The following is an 18,885-nucleotide window of genomic DNA, read 5'->3' as shown; positions in this document are numbered from 1 at the left end:
GATACAGACCAGAGTTATCATGACCTGATCAGAGAGAAGTGGGTTTTTACCTTTTGCAGTAGAAAACCTCTATAGCACCTGGCTTCCCTGTCATTTCGAAAAAAACACTAGTCTCATTCATAATGAAATGAACACAGTAAGGTACTGCATTTCTAGATATACAATGATCAGTACACACCGATACAGGTCGCTATAGCATAGCACAGTATCCAATCCTCACCGATTGAAGGGAGCCTTCTCTTTCTTTTCACGCTTTGTTCCCTCCCCTACTTGCTCGATCTGTTCTCTCTCTCTCTCTCTCCACTCCCCGTTTGTTCCTCGTATCACCGTCTCCGTATTGCCTTCGCCTATGGGGACAGAGGGAGTAAAAAGAGTGAATGCGCTGTAATTCTGATGTGTGTTCTACTGGTGCCATTAGGCTAATACCGCCCGCGAGCATGGCTACCGCGTCGGAAAGTCAGCAGCAGCGGTAGAGACGCTTTCACCGCCGCCCCTACCGCGGCGCGGATCCACTCTGTCTTTCAAATCTCACCAGCTATGTTCATTGTCTATCTGCCTGCGCAGTGCAATGGATTTTTACCTATCTAATGTCATAGAGCACAGCCTGCGGTGACTAGTCAGGCAGCAGTACGCGGCACACCAAGGGACTAATAAATAAGATTGGACTATATATACTAATTATATAGCTGGCGTTAGCTGCAACGACGAAAAACATCGCGGCAGGAACAAGGCTGGAATTATGAAGGTATGCCGTTGAAGCAAATGTGCATTTTGCAACGTGTTTTTGTTTTGTTTTAAGGCTGTTTTGTCTAATTGCCATATGCTAAGTTCCAATTTTCACCATGTATTCAACAATACGCTGTATTCAGAACATGCTGTCATAATGAAGCGAGCGATGAGGTTAGACTAATGATGTGGTTCATTTATGTCATCGCCTATTGTGCTCCAAAACGCTGCATTTGCTCCGCCGACCAGACTCGCCGTTTACTAGTGCTTTATACCCTAATAAGATGTACAATGGGTCCCCTATGCTCTCTGCTGATAAACTCTCCCCTATGTCACTAGTTCCTCAGCAGGCTATCCAAATTGAACCGTCTGATGCCTTCAACACATCTGGCCAGGGATTACCAAGCATTTATTTACAATTATTGATATCCCTTTCAACATAACTCTGTGTTGCAATAGCCTGCAGCAGCAGCATATGTGGGCATAGTAATATTGTTTGTCTGTTTTGTCCAAAGGCCTGTGATGGTGGATGAACTGCAGTAGGCAGTAGTATACCAGAATAGTAGTATAGTAGAATAGCAGTATAGTAGTATATCAGTATAGTAGAATAGCAGTATAGTAGAATAGCAGCATAGTAGAATAGCAGTATAGTAGAATAGCATCATAGTAGTATAGCAGCATAGTAGTATAGCAGCATAGTAGAATAGCATCATAGTAGAATAGCAGTATAGCAGTATAGTAGTATATCAGTATAGTAGAATAGCAGTATAGTAGAATAGCAGCATAGTAGAATAGCAGTATAGTAGAATAGCAGCATAGTAGAATAGCATCATAGTAGTATAGCAGCATAGTAGTATAGCAGTATAGTAGAATAGCATCATAGTAGAATAGCAGTATAGTAGAATAGCAGCATAGTAGAATAGCATCATAGTAGTATAGCAGCATAGTAGTATAGCAGTATAGTAGAATAGCATCATAGTAGTATAGCAGTATAGTAGAATAGCATCATAGTAGTATAGCAGTATAGTAGAATAGCATCATAGTAGTATAGCAGTATAGTAGAATAGCAGCATAGTAGAATAGTAGTATAGTAGAATAGCATCATAGTAGTATAGCAGTATAGTAGAATAGCAGCATAGTAGAATATCAGTATAGTAGAATAGCATCATAGTAGAATAACAGCATAGTAGAATAGCAGTATAGCAGAATAGCAGTATAGTAGAATAACAGCATAGTAGAATAGCAGTATAGTAGAATAGTAGTATATCAGTATAGTAGAATAGCAGTATAGTAGAATAGTAGTATATAAGTATAGTAGAATAGCAGTATAGTAGTATAACAGCATACTAGAATAGCATCATAGTAGAATAGTAGTATATCAGTATAGTAGAATATCAGTATAGTAGAATAGCAGTATAGTAGAATAGCAGCATAGTAAAATAGCATCATAGTAGTATAGCAGTATAGTAGAATAGCAGTATAGTAGTATAACAGCATAGGAGAATAGCAGTATAGTAGTATAGCAGCATAGTAGAATAGCAGTATAGTAGAATAGCAGCATAGTAGAATAGCATCATAGTAGTATAGTAGAATAGCAGTATAGTAGTATAGCAGCATAGTAGTATAGTAGTATATCGGCATAGTAGTATAGCAGCATAGTAGTATTGTAGTATATCGGTATAGTAGCATAGTAGTATATCGGCATAGTAGTATAGTAGTATATCGGTATAGTAGTATAGTAGCATAGTAGTATTGTAGTATAGCAGCATAGTAGTATTGTAGTATATCGGTATAGTAGTATAGTAGTATAGCAGCATAGTAGTATTGTAGTATATCGGTATAGTAGTATAGTAGTATATCAGTATAGTAGTATAGCAGCATAGTAGTATAGTAGTATATTTTTATTTTACCTTTATTTAACGAGGCAAGTCAGTTAAGGACAAATTCTTATTTTCAATGACGGCCTATGAACAGTGGGTTAACTGTCTGTTCAGGGGCAGAACGACAGATTTGTACCTTGTCAGCTCGGGGGTTTGAACTTACAACCTTCCGGTTACTAGTCCATAGCCTAGCTCTAACCACTAGGCTATGCCGCCGCCCCAAAAGTATAGTAGTATAGTAGCATATCAGTATAGTAGTATATCGGTATAGCATAACAGCTGTATAGTAGTATATCAGTATAGTAGTATAGTAGAATATCAGTATAGTAGAATAGCAGTATAGTAGAATAGCAGTATAGTAGTATAGCAGCATAGTAGAATAGCATCATAGTAGTATAGCAGTATAGTAGAATAGCAGTATAGTAGAACAGCAGCATAGTAGAATAGCATCATAGTAGTATAGCAGCATAGTAGAATAGCATCATAGTAGTATAGCAGTATAGCAGTATAGTAGAACAGCAGTATAGTAGAACAGCAGTATAGTAGTATAGTAGTATAGTTGTGTGGCAGTATGGTAGAATAATAGTATATCAGCACAGTAGTATTGCAGTACAGCAGTATAGTGGCATAACAGTATAGTAGTATAGCAGCATAGTAGTATAGTAGTATATCGGCATAGTAGTATAGCAGCATAGTAGTATTGTCGTATATCGGTATAGTAGTATAGTAGCATAGTAGTATTGTAGTATATCGGTATAGTAGTATAGCAGCATAGTAGTATTGTAGTATATCGGTATAGTAGTATAGTAGTATTGCAGCATTGTAGTATATCGGTATAGTAGTATAGTAGTATATCAGTATAGTAGTATAGCAGCATAGTAGTATAGCAGCATAGTAGTAGTATAGCAGCATAGTAGTATAGTAGTATATTTTTATTTTACATTTATTTAACGAGGCAAGTCAGTTAAGGACAAATTCTTATTTTCAATGACGGCCTATGAACAGTGGGTTAACTGCCTGTTCAGGGGCAGAACGACAGATTTGTACCTTGTCAGCTCAGGGGTTTGAACTTACAACCTTCCGGTTACTAGTCCAACGCTCTAACCACTAGGCTATGCCGCCGCCCCAAAAGTATAGTAGTATAGTAGCATATCAGTATAGTAGTATATCGGTATAGCATAACAGCTGTATAGTAGCATATCCGTGTAGTAGTATAGTAGCATATCAGTATAGTAGTATATCGGTATAGTAGTATTGTAGTATATCGGTATAGTAGTATAGTAGTATATTGGTATAATAGTATAGCAGCATAGTAGTATAGTAGTATATTGGTATAGTGGTATATCAGTATAGTAGTATATCGGTATAGTAGTATTGTAGTATTTCGGTATAGTAGTATAGTAGTATATCAGTATAGTAGTATAGCAGCATAGTAGTATAGTAGTATACTGGTATAGTAGTATAGCAGCATAGTAGTATAGTAGTATATTGGTATAGTAGTATAGCAGCATAGTAGTACAGTGGTATAGTAGTATATCGGTATAGTAGTATAGTAGTATAGTGGTATTGCAGCATAGTAGTGTAGTAGTATATTGGTATAGCAGCATAGTAGTATAGTAGTATATTGGTATAGTAGTATAGCAGCATAGTAGTATATTGGTATAGTAGTATAGCAGCATAGTAGTATAGTGGTATATTGGTATAGTAGTATAGCAGCATAGTAGTATATTGGTATAGTAGTATAGCAGCATAGTAGTATAGTAGTATATTGGTATAGTAGTATAGCAGCATAGTAGTATAGTGGTATAGTAGTATATCAGTATAGTAGTATAGTAGTATAGTGGTATTGCAGCATAGTAGTATAGTAGTATAGTGGTATAGTAGTATATCGGTATAGTAGTATATTGGTATAGCAGCATAGTGGTGTAGCAGCAGCATAGTAGTACATCAGTATAGTAGTATATCGGTATAGCAGTACAGCTGTATAGTAGCACATCAGCATAGTAGTACATCAGTATAGTAGTATATCGGTATAGCAGTACAGCTGTATAGTAGCACATCAGCATAGTAGTATATCGGTATAGCAGTACAGCTGTATAGTAGCATATCAGTATAGTAGTATATCGGTATAGCAGTACAGCTGTATAGTAGCATATCAGTATAGTAGTATATCGGTATAGCAGTACAGCTGTATAGTAGCACATCAGCAAAGTAGTATATCGGTATAGCAGTACAGCTGTATAGTAGCACATCAGCATAGTAGTACATCAGTATAGTAGTATAGTAGCATATCAGTATAGTAGTATATCGGTATAGCAGTACAGCTGTATAGTAGCACATCAGTATAGTAGTATATCGGTATAGCAGTACAGCTGTATAGTAGCATATCAGTATAGTTGTATAGCTGTATATCAGTATAGTTCAGTATAACAGTATAGTTCAGTATAACAGTATAGTTCAGTATAACAGTATAGTTCACTATAGCAGTATAGTTCAGTATACCAGTATAGTTCATTATAACAGTATATTTCAGTATACAAGTATAACAGTATAGTTCAGTATAACAGTATAGTTCAGTATAACAGTATAGTTCAGTATAGCAGTATAGTTCAGTATAACAGTATAGTTCAGTATAGTTCATTATAACAGTATAGTTCATTATAACAGTATAGTTCAGTATAACAGTATAGTTCAGTATAACAGTATAGTTCAGTATAGCAGTATAGTTCAGTATAGTTCATTATAACAGTATAGTTCATTATAACAGTATAGTTCAGTATAACAGTATAGTTCAGTATAACAGTATAGTTCAGTATAGTTCATTATAACAGTATAGTTCATTATAACAGTATAGTTCAGTATAACAGTATAGTTCAGTATAACAGTATAGTTCAGTATAGCAGTATAGTTCAGTATAGTTCATTATAACAGTATAGTTCATTATAACAGTATAGTTCAGTATAACAGTATAGTTCAGTATAACAGTATAGTTCAGTATAGTTCATTATAACAGTATAGTTCAGTATAACAGTATAACAATATAGTTCAGTATAACAGTATAACAGTATAGTTCAGTATAACAGTATAGTTCAGTATACCAGTATAGTTCAGTATAACAGTATAGTTCAGTATAACAGTATAGTTCAGTATAACAGTATAGTTCAGTATAACAGTATAGTTCAGTATAACAGTATAGTTCATTATAGCAGTATAGTTCAGTATAACAGTATAGTTCATTATAACAGTATAGTTCAGTATAACATTATAGTTCATTATAGCAGTATAGTTCAGTATAACAGTATAGTTCATTATAATAATAATAATAATAATAATATATGCCATTTAGCAGACGCTTTTATCCAAAGCGACTTACAGTCATGTGTGCATACATTCTACGATAACAACATTAGACCATTAGACCATAACAACATTAGACCATAACAACATTAGACCATTAGACCATAACAGCATTAGACCATTAGATCATAACAACATTAGATCATAACAACATTAGACCATTAGACCATAACAACATTAGACCATAACAACATTAGACCATAACAACATTAGACCATTAGATCATAACAACATTAGACCATTAGACCATAACAACATTAGACCATTAGACCATAACAACATTAGACAATTAGATCATAACAACATTAGATCGTAACAACATTAGATCATAACAGCATTAGACCATTAGATCATAACAGCATTAGACCATTAGACCATAACAACATTAGACCATAACAACATTAGACCATAACAACATTAGACCATAACAACATTAGACCATTAGACCATAACAACATTAGACCATAACAACATTAGATCATAACATCATTAGACCATTAGACCATAACAACATTAGATCATAACAACATTAGACCATAACAACATTAGACCATAACAACATTAGACCATAACAACATTAGACCATAACAACATTAGACCATTAGACCATAACACCATTAGACCATTAGACCATAACAACATTAGACCATTAGACCATAACAACATTAGACCATTAGATCATAACAACATTAGACCATAACAACATTAGACCATTAGACCATAACAACATTAGACCATTAGACCATAACAACATTAGACCATTAGACCATAACAACATTAGACCATTAGACCATAACAACATTAGACCATTAGACCATAACAACATTAGACCATTAGATCATAACAACATTAGACCATAACAACATTAGACCATTAGACCATAACAACATAATAACAGTATAATTCAGTGTAACATTATAGTTCAGTATAACAGTATAGTTCAGTATAGCAGTATAGTTCAGTATAACAGTATAGTTCAGTATAACAGTATAGTTCAGTATAACAGTATATTTCATTGTAGCAGTGTAGTTCAGTATAACAGTATAGTTCAGTATAACAGTATAACAGTATAGTTCATTATAGCAGTATAGTTCACTATAGCAGTATAGTTCATTATAGCAGTATAGTTCAGTATAACATTATAGTTCATTATAGCAGTATAGTTCACTATAGCAGTATAGTTCAGTATAACAGTATAGTTCAGTATAACAGTATAGTTCATTATAACAGTATAGTTCAGTATAACAGTATAGTTCAGTATAACAGTATAGTTCAGTATAGCAGTATAGTTCAGTATAACAGTACAGTTCAGTATAACAGTATAGTTCATTATAACAGTATAGTTCAGTATAACAGTATAGTTCAGTATAACAGTATAGCAGTATAGTTCAGTAAAACAGTATAGTTCAGTATAACAGTATAGCAGTATAGTTCAATATAACAGTATAGTTCAGTATAACAGTATAGTTCAGTATAACAGTATAGCAGTATAGTTCAGTATAACAGTATAGCAGTATAGTTCATTATAGCGGCATAGTTCAGGGTAACAGTATAGTTCAGTATAACAGTATAGCGGTATAGTTCGGGATAGCAGTATAGTTCAGTATAGCAGTATAGTTCAGTATAACAGTATAGTTCAGTATAACAGTATAGTTCAGTATAACAGTATAGTTCATTATAGCAGTATAGTTCATTATAACAGTATAGTTCATTATAACAGTATAGTTCATTATAACAGTATAGTTCATTATAACAGTATAGTTCAGTATAACAGTATAGTTCAGTATAACAGTATAGTTCAGTATAACAGTATAGTTCAGTATAGCAGTATAGTTCAGTATAACAGTATAGTTCAGTATAACAGTATAGTTCAGTATAGCAGTATAGTTCAGTAAAACAGTATAGTTCAGTATAACAGTATAGTTCAGTATAACAGTATAACAGTATAGTTCAGTATAACAGTATAACAGTATAGTTCAGTATAACAGTATAGTTCAGTATAACAGTATAGTTCAGTATAACAGTATAGTTCATTATAGCAGTATAGTTCAGTATAACAGTATAGTTCAGTATAACAGTATAGTTCAGTATAACAGTATAGTTCATTATAGCAGTATAGTTCAGTATAACAGTATAGTTCAGTATAACAGTATAGTTCAGTATAACAGTATAGTTCAGTATAACAGTATAGTTCAGTATAACAGTATAGTTCAGTATAACAGTATAACAGTATAGTTCATTATAGCAGTATAGTTCACTATAGCAGTATAGTTCATTATAGCAGTATAGTTCAGTATAACAGTATAGTTCAGTATAACAGTATAACAGTATAGTTCATTATAGCAGTATAGTTCACTATAGCAGTATAGTTCATTATAGCAGTATAGTTCAGTATAACAGTATAGTTCAGTATAACAGTATAGTTCATTATAACAGTATAGTTCAGTATAACAGTATAGTTCAGTATAACAGTATAGTTCAGTATAGCAGTATAGTTCAGTATAACAGTACAGTTCAGTATAACAGTATAGTTCATTATAACAGTATAGTTCAGTATAACAGTATAGTTCAGTATAACAGTATAGCAGTATAGTTCAGTAAAACAGTATAGTTCAGTATAACAGTATAGCAGTATAGTTCAATATAACAGTATAGTTCAGTATAACAGTATAGTTCAGTATAACAGTATAGCAGTATAGTTCAGTATAACAGTATAGCAGTATAGTTCATTATAGCGGCATAGTTCAGGGTAACAGTATAGTTCAGTATAACAGTATAGCGGTATAGTTCGGGATAGCAGTATAGTTCAGTATAGCAGTATAGTTCAGTATAACAGTATAGTTCAGTATAACAGTATAGTTCAGTATAACAGTATAGTTCATTATAGCAGTATAGTTCATTATAACAGTATAGTTCATTATAACAGTATAGTTCATTATAACAGTATAGTTCATTATAACAGTATAGTTCAGTATAACAGTATAGTTCAGTATAACAGTATAGTTCAGTATAACAGTATAGTTCAGTATAGCAGTATAGTTCAGTATAACAGTATAGTTCAGTATAACAGTATAGTTCAGTATAGCAGTATAGTTCAGTAAAACAGTATAGTTCAGTATAACAGTATAGTTCAGTATAACAGTATAACAGTATAGTTCAGTATAACAGTATAACAGTATAGTTCAGTATAACAGTATAGTTCAGTATAACAGTATAGTTCAGTATAACAGTATAGTTCATTATAGCAGTATAGTTCAGTATAACAGTATAGTTCAGTATAACAGTATAGTTCAGTATAACAGTATAGTTCATTATAGCAGTATAGTTCAGTATAACAGTATAGTTCAGTATAACAGTATAGTTCAGTATAACAGTATAGTTCAGTATAACAGTATAGTTCAGTATAACAGTATAGTTCAGTATAACAGTATAGTTCAGTATAACAGTATAGTTCAGTATAGTTCAGTATAACAGTATAGTTCAGCATAACAGTGTAGTTCAGTATAACAGTATAGTTCAGTATAACAGTATAGTTCAGTATAACAGTATAGTTCAGTATAACAGTATATTCAGTATAGCAGTATAACAGTATAGTTCAGTATAACAGTATAGTTCAGTATAACATTATAGTTCAGTATAACAGTATAGCAGTATAGTTCAGTATAACAGTATAGTTCAGTATAACAGTATAGTTCAGTATATCAGTATAGTTCAGTATAACAGTATAGTTCAGTATAACAGTATAACAGTATAACAGTATAACAGTATAACAGTATAGTTCAGTATAACAGCATAGTTCAGTATAACCGTATATTTCAGTATAGCAGTATAGTTCAGTATAACAGTATAGTTCAGTATAACAGTATAGTTCAGTATAACAGTATAGTTCAGTATACCAGTATAACAGTATAGTTCAGTATAACAGTATAGTTCAATATAACAGTATAACAGTATAGTTCAGTATAACAGCATAGTTCAGTATAACCGTATATTTCAGTATAGCAGTATAGTTCAGTATAACAGTATAGTTCAGTATAACAGTATAGTTCAGTATAACAGTATAGTTCAGTATACCAGTATAACAGTATAGTTCAGTATAACAGTATAGTTCAATATAACAGTATAACAGTACAGTTCAGTATACCATTATAGTAGTATATCCGTATGTCAGTATATCAGTATAGTGGCACAGCAGTATATCTGTACATCAGTATAGTAGTTTAGTTGTACAGCAGTATAGCAGTATATCTGTACATCAGTATAGTAGTATATCTGTACATCAGTATAGCAGTATATCTGTACATCAGTATAGTAGTATATCTGTACATCAGTATAGTAGTATATCTGTACATCAGTATAGTAGTATATCTGTACATCAGTATAGTAGTATATCTGTACATCAGTATAGTAGTATATCTGTACATCAGTATAGTAGTATATCTGTACATCAGTATAGTAGTATATCTGTACATCAGTATAGTAGTATCTCTGTACATCAGTATAATAGTATATCTGTACATCAGTATAGTAGTATATATGTACATCAGTATAGTAGTATAGTAGTGCAGCTGTATAGTGGTATAACAGTATAGCAGTATAATAAAAATAATGTTAAAAATTCACCTTTATTTAACCAGGTAGGTTCTCATTTACAACTTCGACCTAGCCAAGATAGAGCATAGCAGTGTGAACAGACAACAGCACAGAGTTACACATGGAGTAAACATTAAACAAGTCAATAACACAGTAGAAGAAAATAAAAAATAAAAGAGTCTATATACATTGTGTGCAAAAGGCAACAATAACAATATAGTAGTATAGTAGTATATCATTATAGCGGTATAGCAGTATAATTGTATAGCAGTATAGCAGTTTAGCAGTATAGCAGTACAGATAGGTAAAACAGTATAACAGTGTAACAGTATATCAGTATTGCAGTACAGCAGTATGTTGTTATAGCAGTATAGTAGTATATAGTTATATAGTAGTATAGATCGGTATAACAGTATAGTAGAATAGATCAGTATGGTAGTATATATCTGTATAGTAGTATAATTGTATAGATCAGTTTAGCAGTACAGCAGTATAGAATTATAACACTGTAGTGGTATAGTAGTATAGCAGCATCTTAGTATAGTAGTATAGAGATATAGAAGTATGGTAGTATAGTAGTATAGTAGTATATTAGTATAGCTGTATAGTGGTATCATTGTATAGTGGTTGTATAGTGGTATAGTAGTATAGCATATAGCATAGTAGTATAGCAGTATAGCGATATAGAAGTATAGTAGTATAGATCGGTATCGTTGTATGGTGGTTGTATAGTGGTATAGTAGTATAGCATATAGCATAGTAGTATAGCAGTATAGCGATATAGAAGTATAGTAGTATAGATCGGTATCGTTGTATGGTGGTATAGTAGTATAGCAGTATAGCGATATAGAAGTATAGTAGTATAGATCGGTATCGTTGTATGGTGGTATAGTAGTATAGCAGTATAGCGATATAGAAGTATAGTAGTATAGATCGGTATCGTTGTATGGTGGTTGTATAGTGGTATAGTAGTATAGCATATAGCATAGTAGTATAGCAGTATAGCGATATAGAAGTATAGTAGTATAGATCGGTATCGTTGTATGGTGGTATAGTAGTATAGAAATATAGAAGTATGGTAGTATAGTAGTATAGTAGTATATTTGTATAGCTGTATAGTGGTATCGTTGTATAGTGGTTGTATAGTGGTATAGTAGTATAGCAGTATAACAATATAAAAGTATAGTAGTATAGATCGGTATCGTTGTATAGTGGTATAGTAGTATAATTGTATAGATCAGTTTAGCAGTATAGCATTATAACACTGTAGCGGTATAGTAGTATAGCAGCATATTAATACAGCTGTATATTGATATCGTTGTATAGTGGTATAGCGATATAGAAGTATAGTAGTATAGATCGGTATAACAATATAACAGTGCAGTAGTATAGTAGTATAGATCAGTATAGCAGTGTAGGAGTATAGATCCATTTAATGGTGTAGTTGTTTAGATCAGTATAGCAATATATCAGTATAGTAGTATAGATCAGTATAGATCAGTATAGATCAGTATAGCGGTGTAGGAGTATAGATCCGTTTAACGGTGTAGTTGTTTAGATCAGTATATCAGTATATCAGTTTAGTGGTATAGATTAGTATAGCAGTATACCAGTTTAGTAGTATGGATCAGTATATCAGCATAGTAGTGTAGATGGTATAACAGTATAACAGTATAGTAGTATAGATCAGTGTAACAGTATAGTAGCATAGATCAGTACTGCAGTACATCAGTACATCAGTATAGTAGTATAGATCAGTATAGCAGTACATCAGTACATCAGTATAGTAGTATAGATCAGTATAGCAGTACATCCGTACATCAGTATAGTAGTATAGATCAGTATAGCAGTACATCAGTACATCAGTATTGTAGTATAGATCAGTATAGCAGTACATCAGTACATCAGTATTGTAGTATAGATCAGTATAGCAGTACATCAGTACATCAGTATTGTAGTATATATCAGTATAGCAGTACATCAGTACATCAGTATTGTAGTATAGATCAGTATAGCAGTACATCAGTACATCAGTATTGTAGTATAGATCAGTATAGCAGTACATCAGTACATCAGTATTGTAGTATAGATCAGTATAGCAGTACATCAGTACATCAGTATTGTAGTATAGATCAGTATAGCAGTACATCAGTACATCAGTATTGTAGTATAGATCAGTATAGCAGTACATCAGTACATCAGTATTGTAGTATAGATCAGTATAGCAGTACATCAGTACATCAGTATTGTAGTATAGATCAGTATAGCAGTACATCAGTACATCAGTATTGTAGTATAGATCAGTATAGTAGTACATCAGTACATCAGTATAGTAGTATAGATCAGTATAGCAGTACATCAGTACATCAGTATAGTAGTATAGATCAGTATAGCAGTACATCAGTACATCAGTATTGTAGTATAGATCAGTATAGCAGTACATCAGTACACCAGTATTGTAGTATAGATCAGTATAGCAGTACATCAGTACATCAGTATTGTAGTATAGATCAGTATAGCAGTACATCAGTACATCAGTATTGTAGTATAGATCAGTATAGCAGTACATCAGTACATCAGTATTGTAGTATGGATCAGTATAGCAGTACATCAGTACATCAGTATTGTAGTATAGATCAGTATAGCAGTACATCAGTATCGATCAGTATTGTAGTATAGATCAGTATAGCAGTACATCAGTACATCAGTATTGTATTATAGATCAGTATAGCAGTACATCAGTACATCAGTATTGTAGTATAGATCAGTATAGCAGTACATCAGTACATCAGTATTGTAGTATAGATCAGTATAGCAGTACATCAGTACATCAGTATTGTAGTATAGATCAGTATAGCAGTACATCAGTACATCAGTATTGTAGTATGGATCAGTATAGCAGTACATCAGTACATCAGTATTGTAGTATAGATCAGTATAGCAGTACATCAGTATCAATCAGTATTGTAGTATAGATCAGTATAGCAGTACATCAGTACATCAGTATTGTATTATAGATCAGTATAGCAGTACATCAGTACATCAGTATTGTAGTATAGATCAGTATAGCAGTACATCAGTACATCAGTATTGTAGTATAGATCAGTATAGCAGTACATCAGTACATCAGTATTGTAGTATAGATCAGTATAGCAGTACATCAGTACATCAGTATTGTAGTATAGATCAGTATAGCAGTACATCAGTACATCAGTATTGTAGTATGGATCAGTATAGCAGTACATCAGTACATCAGTATTGTAGTATGGATCAGTATAGCAGTACATCAGTACATCAGTATTGTAGTATAGATCAGTATAGCAGTACATCAGTATCGATCAGTATTGTAGTATAGATCAGTATAGCAGTACATCAGTACATCAGTATTGTATTATAGATCAGTATAGCAGTACATCAGTACATCAGTATTGTATTATAGATCAGTATAGCAGTACATCAGTACATCAGTATTGTAGTATAGATCAGTATAGCAGTACATCAGTACATCAGTATTGTAGTATAGATCAGTATAGCAGTACATCAGTGTATTAGTATAGATTTAGTGGTATGGCAGTATATTAGTATAGTAGTATCGATCAGTATTCCGGTATATCAGTATAGTGGTATAGATTTGTATAGTGGTATAGATTTGTATAGTGGTATGGCAGTATATTAGTATAGTAGTATCGATCAGTATACCGGTATATCAGTATAGTGGTATAGATTTGTATAGTGGTATGGCAGTATATTAGTATAGTAGTATCGATCAGTATTCCGGTATATCAGTATAGTGGTATAGATTTGTATAGTGGTATGGCAGTATATTAGTATAGTAGTATCGATCAGTATACCGGTATATCAGTATAGTGGTATAGATTTGTATAGTGGTATGGCAGTATATTAGTATAGAAGTATCGATCAGTATACCGGTATATCAGTATAGTGGTATAGATTTGTATAGCGGTATGGCAGTATAGTAGTATCGATCAGTATACTGGTATATCAGTATAGTGGTATAGATTTGTATAGCGGTATGGCAGTATAGTAGTATCGATCCGTATACTGGTATATCAGTATAGTGGTATAGATTTGTATAGTGGTATGGCAGTATATTAGTATAGTAGTATCGATCATGCGCTGTATGTGAAGATGTGGAACAGAGAGAGTGTGTATGTGTGTCCAAGTGCATTTGTTTGCAGGAGAGAGAAAGAGGAAGATAGGGAGAGTGTGTGAGTGTGTTTGTGTGTGAGTGTGTGAGAGAGAGAGAGAGAGAGAGAGAGAGAGAGAGAGAGAGAGAGAGAGAGAGAGAGAGAGAGAGAGAGAGAGACAGAGAGAGAGAGAGAGAGACAGAGAGAGAGAGAGATGTAAAAGTCAGTTGGAAGGTTTGATCTCCTGGTTAATTTGTACCCAACATTGCAACACTGAAAGGGTTGGTTCTGTAAGGTTATATCAGAGAAGTGACTGTAGTGAGTAATCATTATTCATCGGTAATCTACCCTGCATTAATTATCCACATAATGTGTATAGAATGATTCTGCTGGTGTTTGAACCTGACACAGTCAATGTGTTTAACCATTAAACCATTAAACCATTTAACCATTTAACCATAATTGATTCATCTATTTTTGGGGCCTTACAATTTTTTTTTTTTTGGGTGGGGGGGGATTGTACACAATGACACATCGTTTGGAAAGTATTGTTACCTTGGAGTTCATCACCATACCAACCAATGGGTGATACGTGAGCCGTAACTATGGACACTTACTGTAGGTCAGCTATCTCCTGTTCTATACGGGTTCTTCTACCTTACCTCTCTGACAAGCAGCTCTCTCCTGTTTTATACTGGTTCTACCTTACCTTTCTGACAAGCAGCTCTCTCCTGTTCTATACTGGTTCTACCTTACCTTTCTGACAAGCAGCTCTCTCCTGTTCTATACTGGTTCTACCTTACCTTTCTGACAAGCAGCTCTCTCCTGTTCTATACTGGTTCTACCTTACCTTTCTGACAAGCAGCTCTCTCCTGTTCTATACTGGTTCTACCTTACCTTTCTGACAAGCAGCTCTCTCCTGTTCTATACTGGTTCTACCTTACCTCTCTGACAAGCAGCTCTCTCCTGTTTTATACTGGTTCTACCTTACCTTTCTGACAAGCAGCTCTCTCCTGTTCTATACTGGTTCTACCTTACCTTTCTGACAAGCAGCTCTCTCCTGTTCTATACTGGTTCTACCTTACCTTTCTGACAAGCAGCTCTCTCCTGTTCTATACTGGTTCTACCTTACCTTTCTGATGAGCAGCTCTCTCCTGTTTTATACTGGTTCTACCTTACCTTTCTGACAAGCAGCTCTCTCCTGTTCTATACTGGTTCAAAGCAGCTCTCTCCTGTTCTATACTGGTTCTACCTTACCTTTCTGACAAGCAGCTCTCTCCTGTTCTATACTGGTTCTACCTTACCTTTCTGACAAGCAGCTCTCTCCTGTTCTATACTGGTTCTACCTTACCTTTCTGACAAGCAGCTCTCTCCTGTTCTATACTGGTTCTACCTTACCTTTCTGATGAGCAGCTCTCTCCTGTTTTATACTGGTTCTACCTTACCTTTCTGACAAGCAGCTCTCCAAAGTTCTATACTGGTTCTACCTTACCTTTCTGATGAGCAGCTCTCTCCTGTTTTATAAGGGTTCTTCTACCTTACCTCTCGGACAAGCAGCTCTCTCCTGTTTTATATGGGTTCTTCTACCTTACCTCTCGGACAAGCAGCTCTCTCCTGTTTTATACGGGTTCTACCTTACCTTTCTGACAAGCAGCTCTCCAAAGTTCTATACTGGTTCTACCTTACCTTTCTGATGAGCAGCTCTCTCCTGTTTTATATGAGTTCTTCTACCTTACCTCTCGGACAAGCAGCTCTCTCCTGTGTTTCCCTACTCTCCTGTTGAATGAGGGACAGCTCAGTTTGTTGAAAAGTCTTTGGAAAAAGTGTTCTATTGAAAATGTTTGGTTACTAGCTACCATTTGAATTTGATTCCCGCAACGTGGTTGGCATCTTGTGCTGGGACAGCTACTATGTGTCCAGGGATCCTGCCTACCTAGGGCCTGAGGAGCTGCTTAGCATAGCAGCTAGCCTAGCTACTAGCTGGCTATCAAGCTGGCAGGGTTTCCTTGGGGGCTTGAACGTAGCCCGCAACACAGTTAGCCCTTGTGGCTGGGACCACGGATTGTCCCGGGCATGTGGATATTTTAAACAAACAAAAATAGTTCTAAAAGCAGTTGTTACAACAACAAGAAAATACCTTCAAGTTTCCAAATACTGATGGATTCAACTAATAAAATAATGGATGACCTGACCAGAGAGATCCAGGACCTGAAGATCAATTGTCAGTTCTCCTCGGGTCAGCTCGATGAGTTTAAACAGGAGAACACCAAGGTGACAGCAATCTGTAAGTCATTGAGATTGAGATCATTGAGGACATCAGTTCTGTGTGCTTACTGTTACATGATAACAACGACAGATTAATCAGATTATCTCGAGCGACAATCAAGGAGGAACAACATGTTTGTGGACGGATTTGCAGAATCTCCACATGAGACCTGGACCGAGTCTAAGGACAAAGTGAGGGTATCTCTGGGAAACTGAAGATGGACCACAGCCAGATTGAGGACAGGACTGGAAAACCCGCCACCGGCCTAGGTGACAGGCCCAGGTGACAAGCCCAGGTGACAGGCCCAGGTGACAGGCCCAGGTGACAGGCCCAGGTGACAGGCCCAGGTGACAGGCCCAGGTGACAGACCCAGGTGACAGGCCCAGGTGATAGGCCCAGGTGACAGGCCCAGGTGACAGTACCCAGGCCAATAGTGGTCAAGTTCCTGAGGTTCAAGGACAAGGTAGGTGTTCTGGAAATAGCCAAGACCTTGAGAGGAACGTATATCTTCCTCAACAAGGACTATCCTGAAGCTGTGCTCCAGAAGAGGAAATAACTAATCCCATGAAAGCTGCCGGAGCACGTGAGGACATCCACTATGACAGGCTCATTGTCCATCCTTTCTCCCAGAAGCCTGGAAAAAATGAGAATGCCAAATCTATGGGTTCGTAGCTTCAACCCAGCAACACGCACGCACGCACGCACACACACACACACACACACACCAACTGATTAATCGACTGCTGAATGTACTTGTTTTCTCTTGCTTAGTTTGCTCTTTTCCTTATTATGTCTATCTATGATAAGCTGCCCAGGAACGGGCTGGAAATATGAATATATGAAGCCTTAGAAATAAGTTCACGAAATCAATAACTTGATAACATCAGATAACATTCATATATTAGCCATTTCTGAGACTCACTTAGATAATTCCTTTGATGATACAGCAGCATCAATACAAGGATATAACATCTACAGAAAATACAGGAATGCTTATGGGGGAGGTGTTGCTATATATACTGTATATTCAGAGTCATATCCCTGTAATGCTTAGGGAAGATCTTATGTCAAGTGTTATTGAAGTGTTGTGGCTGCAGGTTCACTTGACACATCTAAAGCCTTTCCTTTTGGGGTGTTGCTATAGGCCACCGAGTGCTAACAGTCAGTATCTAGATAATGTGTGTGAAATGCTTGAGAGTGTATGTGATGTAAACAGAGAGGTCTACTTTCTACAGGAACATGGTCATCCACATGTATCGATCACATTTTTACTATAGAACTAAAGTGCCTAAAAGCCATAGAGAGGCTTTTATTCTCAATTTTGGTTAGGCCAGGGTGTGACTAAGGTGGGCATTCTATGTTAATTTTCTATGTTTTGTATTTCTTTGTTGTTTGGCCAGTCTATCGTTGTCTCTGATTGAGAACCATACTTAGGTAGCTTTTTTCCCACTGGGTTTTTGTGGGTAGTTGTTTTCTGTTTTTGTGGGTGGTTGTTTTCTGTTTTTGTGGGTAGTTTTTGTTTTTTTGTGGGTAGTTGTTTTCTGTTTTTGTGGGTGGTTGTTTTCTGTTTTTGTGGGTGGTTGTTTTCTGTTTTTGTGGGTAGTTTCTGTTTTTGTGGGTGGTTGTTTTCTGTTTTTTGGGTAGTTTTTTTCTGTTTTTGTGGGTGGTTGTTTTCTGTTTTTGTGGGTAGTTTCTGTTTTTGTGGGTAGTTTCTGTTTTTGTGGGTGGTTGTTTTCTGTTTTTGTGGGTAGTTTTTCTGTTTTTGTGGGTGGTTGTTTTCTGTTTTTGTGGGTGGTTGTTTTCTGTTTTTGTGTGTGTCTGCACCAGACAGCTGTTTCGGTTGTTCACTATGTTGTTTTGCTATTCAGTGTTCTATTCTATTGGTCCTACTTGGTCCAATAGAATAGAACTTCTT

General features: G+C 35.0%; 1 protein-coding gene across 1 annotated transcript in view; it reads left to right on the top strand.

The window, feature by feature from the left end:
* The first annotated feature begins 275 nt into the window (after positions 1 to 275).
* The window catches only part of LOC124018110 (membrane-associated guanylate kinase, WW and PDZ domain-containing protein 1-like), a 132,736-nt gene continuing 114,126 nt past the window's right edge, over positions 276 to 18,885 (top strand). Inside the window, exon 1 of the mRNA XM_046333388.1 lies at positions 276 to 745. The gene's annotated coding sequence lies outside the window, so the exon portion shown is untranslated. The remainder of the gene's footprint in view (positions 746 to 18,885) is intronic.

Source organism: Oncorhynchus gorbuscha, linkage group LG03 (assembly GCF_021184085.1).
Source record: "Oncorhynchus gorbuscha isolate QuinsamMale2020 ecotype Even-year linkage group LG03, OgorEven_v1.0, whole genome shotgun sequence".
Taxonomy (NCBI): Eukaryota; Metazoa; Chordata; class Actinopteri; order Salmoniformes; family Salmonidae; genus Oncorhynchus; species Oncorhynchus gorbuscha.
Note: the sequence above shows the minus strand (reverse complement) of the source record. Positions and strands in the feature narration are given on the sequence as shown.